Consider the following 19,434-nt stretch of genomic DNA (forward strand, 5'->3'; position numbering starts at 1 on the left):
TACCAGTAATTCAGACATCAACACCTATATCTAACTAACTCATTTGCTTTTACTAACATATACAACATATTGCTAATGGAATAAAAAAAAATTTTGACAAACACGAAGCCAAATTTGCCTATAAATATTGGTACCTTGCCGTTCTTTTCAATAAATCATCCAGAATTATCTGGCCACTCGGCTTTTCTCCAAAAGAAAAACATTTTGTCTTTCTTTGCCAAAGAACAACTTTCGTGACAACAAAATGAACCAGCTTGTGATATCGTTTCCTTTTCATTTTGAAGAACAAAATATCCCATGCAACTTTGTCATCGTATGGATGGTAAAAGTGCATCCCTCCGGCTTGTTTGGGAGAAACGGAATCTTTAAACCGTGTAATTAAATGTAGTTAGTTTCGGGACTACAATATATCACTTAAGTCCAAATGAGAGAATAATAAGACACTTTTGTTTCAGCGGAAAACTACGTGTTAGTGCAATTACACGTAAATCAAGCCAAACAATTTTCTCTTCATTTCCAGAACAGAATCGAAATACCTAATTTGAGTGTTTATTTCACTAGAAATAGAAAATCCATTAAATAATTGCGAATTGTTCAAAGTATACAGAAAATCAAAATTCGGCTAGTAAAAATATCTATGCAACGCTTAACAATTTATTCTGTTTCTCTTTAATTAGTTCTGAACATATAATTAATATGGCATAACACTATGCAGCATATGTACAGTGCGCAAAAAACGGATCTCCCTGAATTACTTTTGATCTACTGATCATATCTTCGCGTTCTAGAACTAGGAACTATATGACTTTTTTTTTAATTTGGATTTTTCTTTAATTTTTTTAATTAACAGGAACTATTTCACCAATTTCACTCAAATTTTGTATTTTAAAATGTGAAATTGCATTATTTAAAATGATGCAAAAAATTGTATACCTCAATATTCCAAATTTGTCGTCTATCATTAAACAAAATAATTTAAAAAATATATTAACTGGGAGGTTTTTTTGCATGGAATTAGCTTTGGAAAAAGCCTATTTTTACAACAAAAAAAATTTTCAATCAGCTTAAAAAGTTCACGAGATATAGCGGAATACACAAAAAAATAAATTAGCATGAAGGGGTGCGAACTTTGGTTCGTTGTCCTGACCAAACTATAGGGACCATAATTTCCAGATTGCAGCTACCCCCAATGTTTTGGGGGTCAGAAATGCAAATCCATCAAAAATGGTGTGTTTATTTAGAGAAAGTACATTTTTGTGTCTAAATTCGTAACTTGAAATATCGTCTACACTAATTAATTATCATATTTGAACATTAGTATCCTATAATGGGATCCTCATTAGCAAAGAAGATCCGGAAATCATCGGTTGTCATTAACATAAAATTATTAGAAAAATTATAACGGTGAAATAAAAATTTGAGCACCCTGAATAATTCTTACTTTTTCTTATACTTGGATTTCCACTCAATGAGACTCAATGGCCAAACCATAAACATAGTGATTAATTAATGCAGATGATACGTTCTTACGATTGTCAACGAAATTAAGCACAAAGATGTAATTTATCTTATTAACCGTAATTTTTTAAAAGCGGAATTAAATTCTCAAAATATTAAGGGGAGGAATAGCTACAATCTTAAAAAGCGGTCGAAAGTTTTGCCCGTTAATATTAGTTTCACTTTTTGCTTTTTTCACCTTATTAAACTAATGAAGCTAGTATAAAACTAGTTTTGTCCAAAGATAATTTTGCGTAAAAAAATTTTTTTTTCTCATTTTATTATTATTAGCTATTTTTTTTAAGAATGGGCAAAACAAATTTGAATTGTTAGGTCTAAGCTTTTTATACCCAATTTAATCTATACTTTAAAATATCAAAATCTAAAATTTGAAAGAATTCAGTCAAATAGGTTTTGAGGAGTAAAAATTTTGAAAATTGATTTATTCAAATCAAAATTTTTATATATTTGAGATAGTGAAGTAAGCAAAAAGTAAAATTACATTGAAAAACCGAAATTTTCAACTCTCACAAATTTTGAGAGTCAAGAATCCAAATCCGTCGGAAAAAAAGCGTTTTTTTATTCAGAAAAAGTAAGTTTTTGTGCCTGATTTCGTAACTTAAAATATCATCACCCCTCCTCGAATCATTAAGATTGAGTCCTATAATGATCCTTAGATCAAATGTTATTAAGGTTGGTCTGTTTATTTATGTATTTATTATTATTATTTTCAATAACTATTACTATTGCTATTCAAAGAGCTATTTTGAAATACGCATATTCAAAATATGAAAATGTTTCTTGCTATAGTATATGTAAATAAATTTATGGAAAGTAAACATTTTGGGGTCATATTTTCACAAAAATGCTCTATTAACTTATATTTAACCGTTTAACAACGAAAACATCAATAATTAAATAATGACTGATTTAAACATTTTTAGAAATATTTTTCAAAAATCTTTTTCTTTATTTTGATATAAGTAGTATATGGGGGGGGCTAGAGGACACTTTTGCCCTTTCCATATACTACTATTGATTTCCTATTTTTTATATTAAAAAAAAATTAAAATAGGCCTATATTTTACATTTTTTATGAAATATTAAACAAAATCAGCATATTTAAAAATTCTTATTTTTATATTAATAATTTTTATTTTATTAAAACCTTATTGAAAATATCGTTTTTTATTTTACATGCAATTCATAATCGTAATATTTATTTTTACCTTTAAAATCAAAAATATATTTTCCACTATTAATTTTTCTTATAGCTTTATCAGATAATTCACCATGACATTTCGAGAGATAAAAATCTTTCTCATCATTGTCTACTTCTAATCTAGCTATAATAGAGTCACCGTATTTTGTATTTATTTTTCTCAATGATATTAAATTATATTTACCTATCTCGAGTTCATTTAATTTGTATGTTTCAGGAAATCGTTTGAGGTCATTAAATTCTTCCATTTATTTAGAAACATTTTTTGTAATATAATTTCTGTAATACATACACTTGTATAACGAACATTTTACTACCTATAAATGGAAAGTATTGAAAAAGAGAGAAATAAAAAGTTGTTAGAGCAATTAAAAAATGATCTAAGATTAGTTAAACTACAATCAGAAATTAGGAAAAATAATGAAATAAAATTAGAAGAAGATATAGGAATACAAAAATCATTAGCCGATTTTCACGAACCTGTACTTCATCAAATGGAAAAACTAGAAACTTCTAGACAACAAAACTTGCTAGGTATAAAAGATGCTGTTGATAATTTATCTTTCACTATGAATGAGACCTATAGATCTTTACCTCAGATAGAGAATCAGTCAGAGGAAGATTATACTGAAGATGTAGGAAGTATGTTTTTAAAAATAGATATAGACAAAAATTTAGATAAAGAATTACTAGAAGAATTAGAATTTGAATTACCTTCAATAATGTGGAATAAAACTGATGAAGATATTGAAGAAGTTATTAAAAGGGCAAAGGCAAAAAGAGATCAATTTAAAAGAGAAAAAGGAAATGAAACCAAAAATAGAAATTTAACAAACAACAAAGATGAGTATCAGAAAAGGATTGATAATGTTGATTATAAAATGAATATGATGAAAAGATATTTAGAAGCTTTATCAGCTATTAAACAAGGTAGACATTACACAGGAAAAGGTTTAGAAGATAAACTGAATATCTTAGTTGATTTGACAGATAAAATTTGTAAAGGTTCTAAAAGTAAAAAATTGTATAATAAAACTGTAGATTTGTTGGATTTACTTTTAAGAGAGGGAACTATGACAAACGATCAGGTAAAGGAATACTATGGAAAATTTCTTAGTAAATAAATGTATATTGTGAAAAAGGTATACTTGAGCGACAGTCAGATTTCTAAATTGAAATCAGCTTATAAAAATGGTGAAGAACTTAGTTTACAAATAGATAAAAGTAAAACACCCAATTTTGATTTACATTTAACAGCTACACAAATTAACCAAATTGATAAAGGTAAAAGAATTAAAATATCAAAGACTCAACTGAAAAAGAATGGAGGGTTTTTACCATTTTTAGTACCTTTACTTTCTACTTTAGCATTAGGAGCAGCTAGTGGAGCAGCTGGCTGGGGTACTAAAAAAGTATTGGACAAAATTTCTGGATCAGGTAAAAAAAAAAAACCTTGTGGAAAGGGAGTCTATCAGCCATGGGAATATCCAACAAAATGATTGAAAACAATATGAAAAATGAAAAAGGATTTAGAGGTATATTTACTATAGATATGTTACCTAAAAAGATAAGAAAATTTGAAAACGGAATTATAAATTTAGATGTATCTACAGGTCCTGGAACTCATTGGGTTTGTTATTATAATGATCCAAAATATAATTTTGTTGAATATTTTGATCCTTTTGGAGAATACAAATATAACAATAGAATAATAAAAGATGATTTTCTTCCTCAAAACATACTAAGTTATTTAAATACTTCTGGAAAAGAAATTAGATATAACGATAGTTTTTTACAAAGTCCGAGTTCTGTAAGATGTGGTTTCTATTGTATGAAATATATAACTGAAAGAAATAAAAATAAATCTCCTATTGAAGTTTTATATTCATTTACTCAAGAACCTAGTAAATTAAATGAAAAAATTGTTCTTTATAAATGAAGTATATTATATTAGATTCGAAAAACGTAGATAAATCTGAAGATTTCACCATTGAGTATTCGAGACCTTTTCATTTTACAGAGATAGCTCTTCAGTCTTTTTCAATGTATATTTCATGGAATAATATTACGGAGAAAAACAATAAATTTTCATACTTTGACGGAGCCAAATGGGAAGATTTTATTATTCCAAATGGTCATTATAGTATAAGAGGTTTGAATCGTTATATGGTAAAATATTTTGGAAATGATTCACCTATATTATTTGGAATAATTGAAGAAAGACAAAGGTTTAGTATTAAACTCGAGAAAAATTATAAAATTGATTTATCTAAAAGTGAATTGTACAAAATTTTAGGATTCGAACCCAAAATATATGAAGAGGAAGAGCAAGAAGGTAAATTTATTGCTGATATAGCTAATGGTAATGATAATATTTATATTCATTGTGATATAGTGGATGGTGCTTATATAAATCAGTTTCAATCTCAAGTTATTTATTCTTTTACATCATCAAATCCTCCTGGAAGTTTATATGCTAAAGAATTTGATAAACTAATATTTTTTCCGGTTAAATCTGATTCTATTAATCGAATTAGAATGAGAATTACAAATCACAGAGGTGAACTAATTGATTTAAATAAACAAGAAGTACAGTACAAATTTATTGCTAAATAAATGAATAAACAAAGATTGTACAGAAAGAGTAAAAAAATACAAGGAAGAGGCTTCTTTTCAGACCTTATAAGTCCTATTGTAGAAGATAAATCTAAGGAATTTGTGAGAGAAAAATTGAATGAAATATTTTCTAAAAATAAAAAACATGGTACTGGATTGAAATTTTTTATTCCTAAATAAATGGATAAAATTTACGATTTGAAAGACACTAGTTATTATTATAATAACGACATTGAAAGTTTTGAATATAGAGAATTAAAAAGTGAAAATAGAAATAATATTCATGAAAATGCTACATATAATTTCTTTATCAATGATACAAATGCTAATATTTTATATTCTGCGGGATATCTGCAACAAGAATTAAAAATTGTAAAAGGAGATGGAGGTGTAATAAGTAATGAAAATGTTACTCTAGTGAATGGAGGAGGTCTCATTAATTCAAACAGGTTGATTATAGGAAATACTGAAGTTGAATCCACTATAAATTATAAAGCCATTATGAATCAAGTATTAGGGATGATACACTTCACCCCTGATTATTCAACATCGGAAGCTACTAACATGTTCTTTTATGTAGATACAACTGATTCGGTAGATAGAAACAATTTCAAATATAATGGAAATCTGATAGATACTACCAAAATAACTGATTTTTTTAAAAACCTTAAACTAAATGAAAGTTTTAATGAAGGATTTTCAAAAAGATGTAAATTTACTAAAAATAGTCAAACAGTAAAAATATGGATTCCTTTAAAGTATATATTTGATTTCTTTAACGAATATAAAAAAGTAATGACAGGTTTCCAAGTTAAAATAGAAATTCAGAGAAATGATAGTAAAAATATGTTGTATACAGATATTCAAAATCCAGATTTTAAGGTTCTTGTTGAAGATTTATCACTTTGGTTACCTTATGTTAGATTTAAAAATTCCGCATCTGTAAAATTCAATGAATTAAAATTATCAAATACTCCTATAGAAATAAATTGGGATCATTATAACATTATCAAATCAAATGTATTTTATAAAAATTCCAGTGGGTCTTATTCTATTCCTGCTACTTCTGATGAAGTTTTGAGTTTATATGTCATTCCTCAATATGAAGATAGAAATGAAAACATGAATCAAAATAATATGATGTTTGATCACTTGGATATGATAGAATGTTGGTTAATGATTAATAACATTAAAGTTCCCACTGTAAGTTATATGATGGACTTTAATAAAAATGATTATAATCGATTATATTATGCTCTTTTAGAATCAGGAATGAATAATATAAATTCTGAAACAGGTTGTATGATAAACTATTCAAATTTCAGTAAGTATCCTATAATTTGTTTCAACTTGGCAAACCATGAAAATTATACGAACTTGAGTAATTTAATGATTGAATTCAATTGGAGATTGAGAAATAATACTACTAAAAATTATGTTTTTTACTTTATTTTGAAAGAAAGAAACAAATGCTCCTTGAATATGTCAACTCAGGATATAAAAATGATTAAAACTCTGAAAACATAAAGGATTTTTTCTATTTTAATAAATGGCTGCTTATTATCCACTTTACGACAATGAAATAAAAGAAGGACCTTTAGGACCACCAGGTGTAGGATTTAAATTAACGAATGATGGTAATTATGATATGGAAAGTAAACTATTAAAAAATGTTTTACATCCTCAGGAAGATAATGATTCTTCAACTAAAAAATATGTAGATGATTTAAAAAATAAGTGTTTGATTCGTAATAACGGTTATTTTAATGCTAGAAATAAATGTATTAGAAATATAGCTACTCCTCTAGAGGACAATGATGCTTCAACTAAAAAATATGTCGATGACAAAAGTTTAATACATGATGAAAATAATTTTGATGCTAAAAATAAAATCATATCAAATGTAAAAGAACCTGAAAAAGAAGGCGATGTAGTTACCAAAAAACATCTTGATTATTATTGTATACTGTGGGATAAAATTAATAGAAGTTATTATGCTCACAACGAAAGAATATCGAGTGTAAAATGGCCCATAAATGATACTGACGTTGCTAATAAATATTACGTTGATAATAAAACTTTTTGCGCTACCACAGATAGACTTGTTCAGTTTACAGGTGTGGGTTACAAGACTTTTGAATTCAACGAAACTACTTCAAAACTTTTAGATTCAAACTTGAAATTATCACAAAACATGTATATGAAAATTACCATCTTTTTAGCCTGTGACAAAATGAATGAAAAGCCAAAAATACGTTTAGAAAAAGTGAAAGAAGTACTTCTTGATAAAGAGATAAATGTTAATGAAGATTCAATAACTATGTTTGCGTATGGAAAGTTAAATGAAGTTTTAACATTATCAGTGCTAACAGGAGGAGGTTGTAAATTAAAGCCTTATTTACATATTGAAAAGATAAATTTTTTTTCTTAATAAATGGCCAATGAAATTAATTGGAACGACTTTTCTAGAAAGAAACTTTCAGAAGATGTAATTATAAGTTTAGCAGATTATTTAAAATGGGAATATGTGTTTCAATTTTCTGAATTATCTGAAGTTTTAATCGAACGATGCCAGATGATTGGTATATTATTTCTCAATATCAAAAACTCAATGAACCTTTTATTGAAAAACATGCCTCTGATGTAGATTGGGAAAAAATATGTAGATACCAAACCTTATCTATCCGTTTTATTGAGAGACATTTAGATAAAGTGACTTGGTATGAAATATCAAGATTCCAAAAATTGGATTTAAGATTTATAGAAAATTATTCTGACCGTTTAAATATGAATGTTGTATCTAGATATCAAAAATTATCAATGAACCTTATAAGAAAATTTCAAGATTATGTAAATTGGGATTATATTATACAATATCAAGATATTGATAAAGACTTTGTAATAGAATTTGTTTCTAAAATAGATTTCTGTCTTTTAATAAAAAATAAAAGTAATATATTACCAGAAGAATTTTATAATTCAAACAAAGAAAAGATAGTTTGTATACTTCTTGCTGAAATTTGTCATAATACACGAGTACCGCTATATGAACCATTAAAAGAATAAATTATTTAAAAAAAATATTTTTATTTTAATAATAGTTTTTACTCGTAGTAGATTATTTTTTACTCGTAGTAGATTATTTTTTAATTAATAAATGTATTCTAAAATTGTAATTAAAGACTATAATGAACCAGATGAATTTAAAGATCCAAATCAACATCCTCTATTGCCTATACATCCCTTTAGATTAATCATAAATGGTTCTTCCAACAGTGGAAAATCGAACTTATTAATCAATTTAATTTATGACTATTTACACTTTGATAGACTTTACATGTGTACAAAAGACATATTTGAATCTAAGTATGAAAAATTACAAGAAAAATACATTCAATTTACAGATGTAGAATTAGAAGATATTCAAAAATGTAAAGGCTTAAAGAATAAAAAAGAAGTTTTGAAAGAATATAAAAAATTTAAAAAAGATCAAGTTTTGTTTTCTTCCAAACTAGAGGATTTTATTACCGTAGATGACTTGGATTCTTCCTATATGAATTTAGTTGTATTTGATGATTGTATATGTGAAAAAGATCAACAATCTATAGAAGAATTTTTTATACGAGGAAGAAAGAAAAATACATCCCTTATCTATATAAGTCAGTACTATTATAAAATACCTATAACCATCAGAAGTAACAGCAATTATTTTATATTTTTCGATATGAAACAAAAAGAAATTAAACAAATAATACGAGAAATAGATGGTCAATTAACAAAAGAAGAATTTAATAAAATGTATAAGAACTGTATCAAAAAACCATATGATTTTTTAGTTTTAGACTTAGTCAATCCTAATATGAGGTACCGAAATAAAGAATTTATGTATATATAAATGGAAGAATATTTAGAGAAAAGAATTTTTATTCACAGAAAAAGTTATAATTACTATCAAAAGATTAGTATCGCACTATCTATGAGTAAGTTTTTATTTAGTGCGTCTGGCTTATCTGGTTTTATTTTAATCCCTTTATCAGCTTTGAGTTTAGGAGCTGGTGTTATTGAAGTGGTTGACAGATCTTTAAATATATCCGAAAGAAAAGAAGAGTATAAATATACTTACAAATTTTATAAACAACTACTGAATTTGTTTAAAGCTAATACATTAACTGAAGAAGAAATTCATAAAAAAGAGGCTGATTTTATTCAAAGTTTGAAATATTTTCCTTTAGAGAAATACGTTAAAAAAACTCAATTGAATGGCTACAAATACATATAATTTTTTATTGCCTATAAATGACGTGTAAAAGTAATATATTCAAAGTTGGAAAATTAAGTAAAGACGGAAAGTTCAAATTTTGTTGTAAAGAATGTGGTCAAAAAGGATCTGGCTTTATCAATTCAACAATTAATAATTTGCCCTTTGAAATGCATTTACCAGGACATCAATTTACAGGACCTGGAACACAATTATTACATGGAAAGAAAAGATTAAACGATGATTTAACATATAAAGAATGGAGTAAGCCCATTAACAGAGTAGATGAAATAGCATATAAACATGATGTTTGTTACCTTAAAAATAAAGATACTAAAACTAGAAATGATGTATGTGATAAAAATATGATAGAAGAGTTAAATACAATTCCAAATCCTACAATCAGGGAAAGAATAGAAAGAGGAATTGTTAAACCTATTATCAAAGCCAAAAGAACATTCGGTATGGGTATGATTTATTGTTTAAAATGTAAAAATTTTACTAATACTAAAGATGTTTATGAAGAAACTTCTAAAAATGGAAGATTGACGAGGAAAGGTATATGTGAAGTTTGTGGATCTAAAAAAAGTACTTTTTTAAAGAAAACGGGGTCATAAAAACAGTTTATTATGATCCCGAAAAAGGTTATTGTGGTATCAATGAATTAAAAAGAAAAACAGGTTTATCTCAAAAACAAATTACAGACTTTTTACATGAACAAGATGTTTATACTAGATATAAACCAATTATTCGTAAATTTAGAAGAAGGAGATGTTATGTTTCACATATTGATGATCAATGGCAAGCGGATTTATTATTTATAAAACCATATAGTAAATATAATAGTGGAGTTAATTATATTTTAACAGTTATTGATATGTTTAGTAAATATGCTTGGGTTATTCCAATAAAAAGAAAAACAGGCGAAGAAGTATCAAATGCTTTCAAGTTAATATTTAAAGAACGAATTCCAGAGAAACTACAAACGGATAAAGGTACAGAATTTATTAATAAAGATACTCAAAAATTATTCAAAGATAATAATATTCATTGGTTTACTACTGAAAATGTTGAAATAAAATGTTCTATTGTTGAAAGATTTAATCAAACAATTAATGGAAAAATAAGAAAATATATGGCAGCAAATAATACAAATAAATACTTAGAAGTACTAGATAAATTAGTTTATAATTATAATAATTCTTATCATCGATCTATTAAAATGACACCCTCACAAGCCAGTCGGACAGAAAATGAAAGTATCGTATACAATAATTTATTTTCTAAAAAAGAAATAAAGAAACCAAAGTTTAAAATAGGTGATAAAGTTAGAATTTCAAAATATAAAGAAACATTTACCAGAGGTTATCATCCTACATTTACAGAAGAAATTTTTATAATATCTGAAATATTGAAAACAGATCCTATAACTTATAGAGTGGAAGATTTAAATGGTGAAGAAATTAAAGGAACTTATTATGAAAAAGAATTAGTAAAATATAATAAGAAAAATGAAACATATAAGATTGAAAAAATAATAAAAAGAAAAGATAATAAGTTATTCGTAAAATGGCTAGGTTACCCTGAAGAATTTAATAGTTGGATAGATGAAAAAAATATTATTCTAATTTAGGAATCATTTTTAAATCTTTTAATTTTAAATGATTAAACTTAGTATAATATTTTCTTTTATTCTGTTAAATAAATTAATAGCATTCGGATTATATTGAATTTCATGAGCTATTTTTATCCAAATTTTAAATCTCGTATAGTTTTATTATATAAACCTCTAATAACATAATAATGATAATTTTTATTCTTTTCTATTATTGTAAACATTGTTTTTCATTTTTTATTTTTAAGTCATTCATTTTAATTTTTATTATATCTAATTTCTTTTGAAGTTTATCATTATCATTAAATTTATTAGCATAATAATTAATTACAACATCGTTTACTTTTTTAGAAAATTCAGGTGAAATCCAACATTGTAATTAAATCCCATTATATTTTAATTCTTCTACCTTTAATTTCATAAAATAATGAATATAAAATTAACTCTTTAGATTCTTTATTTTCTACCCACTTTTTATTATTAATTTAAAATCTCCAAACAATCCATAATAATAACTATCTTTAATTTGCTCATCTTTTAAAGAAGTCATTTTATTACGAAACATTTTTAAATTAATTTTATTATCTATATCCATTTATAATCTCTAATTTCATATGTTATTTTTTCAATTATTAATATAAAATTTTATCAGTAAATATCTTTTAAAGAAGAACCAGTAGTTTCAGTAAGAATATCCTGCACAACTTTGACCTGCCATTTTTTTTCGTAACTAAAGAGCTTATAAAGAAGATTATTATCAGATAAAAAAATCACACCACTCTGCGGTTAGAATCCCACGAAGCGGTCAATTTTTATCGCAAAGTGGCATGAAAAAAGTTTCTTCGATTTTCCTCCCGCTGATAAGGTCAGAGAGGAAAGTGTTTTAATTATTATTATGTAAATAAATGGAAAGTCATTATTTCGAAATATTTAATCAGATTAAAAGGAATAGCCATTCAAATTTAAAAATTACATTTGATAAGGAGGAAGAAAAATATTATTATGATACGAAAGACTTTGACCAATATTTAAAACAGAGATACAATTCGAGAATTAGTTTTTTTAAAAAGTTAAAAAGAAAATTGAACTTGATTTTTACAGTTGAAGCAGATGAAATGTTTTTAAACTTTTTAGATTATATGTATTTTAAAAAGAGTTTAAATTATAAATATTTTATGAAAAAGATATGTGATTATTATAATATTCCTAATAATATTAAGTTAGGTAGTCCGAAAAAACAAAACATTTATGATGAAATTTGGAATTCGTTTCTTAAAGAGACAGAAAAGTATTTATAAAAACTCCATTTAATAAATGGAAGATAAATTTTGTTGCGATTGTAAGACTTTGAAATCAGCTGACGAATTTTACAAATATAAAAAATATTTATTTAAAAGATGTATAGATTGTGATCTTAAAAGAAAATATATATATTATGAATGCGATTGTGGTAAAAATTATACTTATTCGCATAAACAAAGACATTTTAGAAGTAATTTTCATATAAAACGTATGAACTCCTTTTTATAAAAGTATTTATAAATTTTCTTCCTTATAAATGAGTAACATGACAAAGGAGTTCAAACACTTGAGTAATGTACTCTCAACTTTCAGTATTAAAAAACTAAGAGAATTGATAACTAAACTTAAAATTCCTGTCCTGACTGATAAGAGATTAAAATCAAATATTATTGAATCAGTAGTTTCTTATATCAAAAGTACAGGAAATTATAAACCTGTTTTATCAGATTATTTAGGATTGGATGTTTCTTATTATATGGAAAACAAAACTAAACTATTTAATAAATATCCTAAGTATAGAAATGAATTAAAAAAAGTTTTTGATTCTTATAATTTAAAATATAAAGATGGTAAATTTATACCTAAAGAAGAAAAAAATATAATAACTGAAACTAATTTAAATGCTTTGTATAGGCCTCAAAAAATAAAAGATAAGGTAAAAGTAGAGGTAAATCTTAAAAATTTCTTTAAACCTGATTATAAAATTATTGAATTCAGAGGTCAATATATTGAAAAATATAAAGTTTATAGAAAACAATATAGAGTGGCAGGATCTAAAATTTTACCTGAACAATATTATAATATTTTAAGAAATATATTTAAAAGGGCTATTGGAAATATTACAGGAAAAGTAGATGTAATTATACATAATCCTAAATTAAATGTACCTTTTCATGATAAAATGATGTCAACTAAAACTGCTTTTAATGAATACATTGATAAATTATCCAACCAAATTGAATATAAAGAACTCGATATAACAGAGTGTATATTTGATTTTAATGTCATCGAATTACCTCATGGTGGTAGACACAAGGCTTTAAAAATGTATTCTGAAACAGATCCAGCAAAAAAGAAAAGTATTTGTCAAATAAAAAATGATGATAATATATGTTTGGCTAGATCAATTGTAACAGCTTTAGCTATCCAAAATCCTGAACTGTTAAGTGATAAATTATGTACTGAAAAATTATCAAGTAATGAAATAATTTATATTAAAAAAGGTCGTGTTTTACAAAAAACATTAGCTATAAAATTACATGATGTATGTAAAATTCCTTTAGAAGTGTGTAGTTTAGAAGAAGTTAAAATATTTGAAAAATGTTTAGACATTCAGATCAATATAGTTTGTAGAGAAAATGGTAATGAAATTATATATAATGGTGATTATAAATCAACATGTATTTTTATATATAAGAATAGAAATCATTTCGATGTCATTACATCAATGACAGGATTTTTAGGTAAGAATAATTATTGTAATTATTGTAAAGTGGGTTATAAACGTTCAAATCAACATAAATGCCCTTTAAAATGTGATAGGTGTTTTGTTGAAGAATCTAATTGTGAAGGAGAGGAAATATTTTGTAAAAAATGTAATCGGAAATTCTTAGGAGAAAATTGTTTTGATAATCATAACAAGAAAAATTCAGAAGGTTTTACTGTTTGCAAATTACTATGGAAATGTCTAAAATGTAAAAGAAATATTAATAGAAATGAAAGGAAAACAGAAGAACATATATGTGGTGAATATCGTTGTAATAATTGTTGGAAATGGGTTATGAAAGGTCATGAGTGTTTCATGAAATATGAAAACAGTAAAGGAGGTGTATGTGAAGATAATTGTGTAAAAAATAAATGTAATAAAATAGATTGGTGTAAGAAATGTAAAACAGGAAAATACTTATTTTTTGATGTTGAAACCAAGCAAGATACAGGAATTCATGAAGTGAATCTAGTTATATGTCATGATTTTGATGGAAATGAAACAGAATTTAAAAATGAAAACGATTTTTGTGAATGGTTATTTAGCGAGGAACACGAAGGATATACAGTTATAGCTCATTATGGAAAAGGATTTGATTTTCAATTTTTAGCTAAATATTGTTTCAAAAAGCATATTAAAGTATTTACAATTTACCAAGGAAATAAACTAACATATATGAATGCTGATGGTTACTATATAAGATTTATTGATTCTATTAATTTTACAATGTGTGCACTTAAAAAATTTCCTAAAACATTTGGTTTAAATGAACTGGCCAAGGGTTATTTTCCTCATTTATTCAACAAACAAAAGAATCAAAATTATATTGGCAAATATCCAGATAAATATTACTATGGTTATAATTATATGGTTGATGAAGACAGGAAAAAATTTGATAAATGGTATGATTCCATTAAACATGAAACTTTTGATTTCCAAAAGGAATTTATAAAATACTGTAGATCTGATGTAGATATTTTAAGAAAAGGTTGTTTAGAATTAAGAAGATTATTCTTAGTAACTGTGAATATAGATCCGTTTAAATATGTAACTTTAGCTGGTCTATGTATGGCCATTTACAGAGATAAATTCTTGAAAGAAAACACAATAGCTATTGACGAAATTGTCATTCAAAAAGATCAGTACAGTAAAAAATCAATAGCTTGGTTAGATTACATATCAAAAAAGGAAAATATTAATATACGCCATGCTTTGAATGGAGGAGAGAAAAAATTACAATTAGGTGAAAAATGTTATAAGGTAGATGGATTTTATAAAAATACAGTATTTCAATTTAATGGATGTTTCTGGCATGGATGTACCAAATGTTTCACTAGAACAAAAGTAAACACTGTTAATCAATTGCTCATGGAAGATTTATATAAACGAACTAAGAAGATCAATAAAAATATAATTGAAGCGGGTTATGAATTGGTAAATATCTGGGAGTGTGATTTTGATAATAATAAGGATATGAAAAATTACATGAAAAAAGAATGGAAGAGAGATTTTATAGAACCTTTAAATCCTAGAGATGCTTTTTATGGTGGAAGATGTGAACCTACCAAATTAAAATATGAAATGAAAAGTAATGAAAAAGGCAGATATATTGACGTATGTTCTTTATATCCTACTGTAAATTATTTTGATAACTATCCAGAAGGTCATCCAATCAAAATATTTAATCCTAAAAAATACGATGAAAATTGGTATGGATTAATAAAATGTAAAGTACTTCCACCTAGAAAATTATATCATCCAGTATTACCTTATAAAGAAGAAAAATTAATATTTTCATTATGTAGAACTTGTTCTGAAACAATAAAATGTAATCATTTCAAAACCACTTTAGAAAAGAAAAAATGTAAGCAGTGTTATGAGATAAGAAATTCTGAGTGTAAACACACTGATAACGAAAGATGTCTAATAGGAACGTGGACTACCGATGAGATCAGATTAGCTGTTAAAAAAGGATATAAAATATTGAATATATATGAGGTTTGGCATTTTGAAAATAAAACAAATGAATTGTTTAAAGAATATGTTAAAACGTTTTTAAAGATTAAACTAGAAACATGCGATAAATGGAAAAACAATTTCAAAAATGAAGAAGAATACAGACAAATAGTTAAAGAAAAATTAGATATAGAATTAGATAAAATTGAAGAAAATCCAGGTTTGAGATTCATAGCTAAAATATGTTTAAATTCTTTATGGGGTAAATTTGGTCAGAGAAATAACATGAAACAAACTGAATATGTGATGGAAATTGAAGATTTTTATAGAATTATTCTAAATGATACTATTAAAGATTTGAATATGAATTTTTTGAATGACGATTGTGTGGAAATGAGTTATAAAATGAAAGATATATTTGAAAAAAATAACTTCAATACTAATATATATATAGCTGCTTTTACAACTAGTTCTGCCAGAATTAGATTATATGAAATGTTAGATAAATTAGGAGATAAAGTACTTTATTATGATACAGATAGTGTAGTATATATAGACGACGGAACCAATAAAATTGAAACGGGATGCATGTTAGGAGAATGGACTGATGAATTGGGAAATGATAAATATATTACATCTTGGATAGCTGGAGCCTCTAAAGATTATGGGTATAAATTAAATGATAAATCTGTATATGGAAAAGTAAAAGGATTTAAAATGTCTTATCAGAGTGAAACCATATTAGACTTTGATAATAGGGCTAAAATAATAACAGGTGAAACAGATTATTTGGATGTAGAAATCAATCAGTTTAAAATCGAAAAAGATAGAAATATTTCAAGTATTAAAACAAATAAACGTTATACCTTTGGATACGATAAACGTAGACTTTTAGATAATTATGATACTGTACCTTTTGGCTTTTAAAAAAATGTTTCTTAATAAATGGATAAGATTACAGTCATCCTAAACATTCAGGGATTTATTTTTCCCAATCGTAAGATTGTAAGAGAGATAGGATGGGTTCATTTAAATTTACCAATCGGTGAATATATTGGCGTATTTACACCTAATTGTGAATTGAATGATCAAGAATTGAAGATTGTACGTAAATGTACTTCAGAAGTACACGGATTAAGATTTAATAGAAATAAGAATAGTTTATGGATAAATCATCAAGATGTAAAAAATTATATAAATAACCTATATCAACTATATGGTGGTACATTTGCTTATAAAGGAGGTATTTTAGAAAAAGAGATATTAGATGAATTGAATATACCATCTATTGACATTGATGTACCTAAATGTACTAAAATTTTAGGACCTGGATGTTCGTTATACAAGTGTATGTATTACAGAAATTATATTACAAAAAATGTTCTTAAATAAATGGAAGAATTTAATGACCTCAAACGATTTCCTGAAACATACAAATTAAATGAACTCGAGATAGGTAAATATAATTTAATATCACTGAGAAAAATAAATACAAAATACGGTGACTCTATTATAGCTAGATTAGAAGTAGACAATGATGAGAAAGATTTTTATCTCTCGAAATGTCATGGTGAATTATCTGATAAAGCTATAAGAAATATTAATAGTGGAAAATATATTTTTGATTTTAAAGGTAAAAATAAATATTACGATTATGAATTACATGTAAAATAAAAAACGATATTTTCAATAAGGATTATTAATAAAATAAAAATTATTAATATAAAAATAAGAATTTTTAAATATGCTGATTTTGTTTAATATTTCATAAAAAATGTAAAATATAGGCCTATTTTAATTTTTTTTTAATATAAAAAATAGGAAATCAATAGTAGTATATGGAAAGGGCAAAAGTGTCCTCTAGCCCCCCCCATATACTACTGATATATTTTAGTCCATACTTTTAAGTTTTAGTATTATAAATCGATTTGGGGCCGTGGTGGCACAGGGGACAGAGCACTCGCTTCCAAATTAGATAAACCGGGTTTGAATCCCAGCTATGACTGGTCGATACGAATTCCGCACCCGGCTCTCACCGACCACAGTGCCGACGTAAAATATCCTCAGTGATAGGCGGATAATGGATCAGGCTAATAACAGTGGAATGCTTCCGTGGTTTTCTTCTCCATGCAATGCAAAGGTGGGTTAGTTCCATCAAAAAAGTCTTCCACGAAGTCAACATTTCCCCCAATACTTGACTTCTTGTCCGTTTGACTTCTGGATCGCGTTCAAAATTACAATGCTACAAAATTGAACATTGGTAGTTGTATACACAGAATCGGGTCAGCTGTTCAACGACAGTGATAATATAAAATTATAAATCTATTTAAATCTTATGATTAAAACATTTACGCGTTATTTTAAGATCTACATTATTAATACTACAAGTAGATTTAGCTCTTTATCATGCCGAATATATGAATCATCATGCTTATAGTCATGCGGAATATCATGTTTTTTTAAATTGCAAAATGTTGCTTCGTGTTTAATTTGAAATTGCGAGGTATAACGCTATATTTCAAGTTTTTCATAATTTTATTGCTATTGTTTTAGTTAGTAGTTTAAATTTTTTTGTAACTATCTGTGTCTCGTCAGTTCGAAGGGTCACGCGACCACTTAAAAAGACACCTTTACACCTTAAAAATGATTTTTTTTATTTCTTTACATTATTAGATATTAGAAACTTAATTAATTTGGAGCAAACTAAATATATTCAGGTTACTTTATGTTCAAAATTTCAAAAACAAAATTGTAAAAATTAAAAGGGATGTTAAATTCAAATATTTATTTTAAAAATTTTCCTTGCTCAATGTTTTTTAAAATATTTTTAAAATAAATTTTGGGTCTCAAATGCGGTACAGAAAAAATGCTACAAGAAACTATTTATACATTTAGAATTTAAAATGCTGATTTTTAAATTTTAGATTATTTTTCTAAATTTTACGAAAATTTAAATTTTTTTCATAAACATGCATTTTTGTGACAATTTCATGCAACATTTTCTCAAAGCTTCATTTGTGATTATTTTTTAAGAAAATCAAAATTATTTATTAACGTTTGTTACATGAGAGACATTTTTTAAATTAGGAGGAATTAAAAATATATTTTATTTAATATCTTCATTATTCAATTGAGGATGGCATATAATTCTATACTAAACAATAGGTAAAACTAAAAGTGTATAAAGCCCAAAAAAAGGCACAAAAATAAAGATACTGTAGTTTTGGTTCTACAAATACATTCCTTCAGTGTCAAAACACAAAATAACATTTGTGCCATTTTTCTGTTTCAACTCTGAGGATGATTCTGTCTCACAGAACCAAAATTATCATACGTCAATTTTTGTGCCGCTATTTGTACTTTATTCTTGTTGTTATTTTCACACACAATTCAAAAATGTGACTTTTTGTGAAATGTTTGAACTATTTAAATGCAATGATTCTTGCAGGAAAAAACTGGTCCAAAAAGAGAGATTATTTATC

General features: G+C 25.8%; 1 protein-coding gene across 1 annotated transcript in view; it reads left to right on the forward strand.

Annotated features, from left to right (window-relative positions):
• LOC107455647 (uncharacterized) overlaps window positions 1–19,434 on the forward strand; it is a 102,277-nt gene that overhangs the window by 70,403 nt on the left and 12,440 nt on the right. The gene's annotated exons all lie outside the window — the stretch shown is intronic.

The sequence above is a fragment of the Parasteatoda tepidariorum genome, chromosome 1 (assembly GCF_982258835.1).
Source record: "Parasteatoda tepidariorum strain Cologne lab strain chromosome 1, Ptep-v5.0, whole genome shotgun sequence".
Classification (NCBI taxonomy): domain Eukaryota; kingdom Metazoa; phylum Arthropoda; class Arachnida; order Araneae; family Theridiidae; genus Parasteatoda; species Parasteatoda tepidariorum.